Below are 1,795 nucleotides of genomic sequence, written 5' to 3' on the forward strand. Positions count from 1 at the left end.
TTTGCCGCTTCCCCCCGGGGACGTGGAAGTACTTGCTGCGCCTTCCGAACTAGGACGGGGCCCCCTCGCCCCAGGCGCGGCCGAAAGGCGCGGACCGTTCTCGGTGCGCGTTGGCAAATCTGAGCACTTTTTCTGAATTGTGCCGCTCCCGTTACTCTGGTTAGGTTGGCATCGAAAAAAACGCTCTCGGGTGCTTTAGAGTGCCGAGTTATTCACTGTGCACGAAGAAATGACGACCTCCAACGTTTGGTTTATGTTTTATAAGCATTTTTAATTTTATTGCTTAAATCGCATTTTCTCGGCGAGCTGAGCGCTTTTTCTGAATTGTGCCGCTCCCGTCACTCTGGTTAGGTTGGCATCGAAAAAAACGCTCTCGGGTGCTTTAGAGTGCCGAGTTTATTACTGCGCATTAAGAAATGACCACCTCCAACGTTTGGTTTATGTTTTATAAGCATTTTTAATTTTATTGCTTAAATCGCATTTTCTCGGCGAGCTGAGCACTTTTTCTGAATTGTGCCGCTCCCGTCACTCTGGTTAGGTTGGCATCGAAAAAAACGCTCTCGGGTGCTTTAGAGTGCCGAGTTTATTACTGCGCATTAAGAAATGACCACCTCCAACGTTTGGTTTATGTTTTATAAGCATTTTTAATTTTATTGCTTAAATCGCATTTTCTCGGCGAGCTGAGCACTTTTTCTGAATTGTGCCGCTCCCGTCACTCTGGTTAGGTTGGCATCGAAAAAAACGCTATCGGGTGCTTTAGAGTGCCGAGTTATTCACTGCGCATGAAGAAATGACCACCTCCAACGTTTGGTTTATGTTTAATAAGCATTTTTAATTTTATTGCTTAAATCGCATTTTCTCGGCGAGCTGAGCACTTTTTCTGAATTGTGCCGCTCCCGTCACTCTGGTTAGGTTGGCATCGAAAAAAACGCTCTCGGGTGCTTTAGAGTGCCGAGTTTATTACTGCGCATTAAGAAATGACCACCTCCAACGTTTGGTTTATGTTTTATAAGCATTTTTAATTTTATTGCTTAAATCGCATTTTCTCGGCGAGCTGAGCACTTTTTCTGAATTGTGCCGCTCCCGTCACTCTGGTTAGGTTGGCATCGAAAAAAACGCTCTCGGGTGCTTTAGAGTGCCGAGTTTATTACTGCGCATTAAGAAATGACCACCTCCAACGTTTGGTTTATGTTTTATAAGCATTTTTAATTTTATTGCTTAAATCGCATTTTCTCGGCGAGCTGAGCGCTTTTTCTGAATTGTGCCGCTCCCGTCACTCTGGTTAGGTTGGCATCGAAAAAAACGCTCTCGGGTGCTTTAGAGTGCCGAGTTATTCACTGCGCATGAAGAAATGACCACCTCCAACGTTTGGTTTATGTTTAATAAGCATTTTTAATTTTATTGCTTAAATCGCATTTTCTCGGCGAGCTGAGCACTTTTTCTGAATTGTGCCGCTCCCGTCACTCTGTTGGCATCGAAAAAAACGCTCTCGGGTGCTTTAGAGTGCCGAGTTATTCACTGCGCACGAAGAAATGACCACCTCCAACGTTTGGTTTATGTTTTATAAGCATTTTTAATTTTATTGCTTAAATCGCATTTTCTCGGCGAGCTGAGCGCTTTTTCTGAATTGTGCCGCTCCCGTCACTCTGGTTAGGTTGGCATCGAAAAAAACGCTCTCGGGTGCTTTAGAGTGCCGAGTTTATTACTGCGCATTAAGAAATGACCACCTCCAACGTTTGGTTTATGTTTTATAAGCATTTTTAATTTTATTGCTTAAATCGCATTTTCTCGGCGA

This window comes from Syngnathus typhle, unplaced genomic scaffold (assembly GCF_033458585.1).
Source record: "Syngnathus typhle isolate RoL2023-S1 ecotype Sweden unplaced genomic scaffold, RoL_Styp_1.0 HiC_scaffold_105, whole genome shotgun sequence".
NCBI classification, from domain to species: domain Eukaryota; kingdom Metazoa; phylum Chordata; class Actinopteri; order Syngnathiformes; family Syngnathidae; genus Syngnathus; species Syngnathus typhle.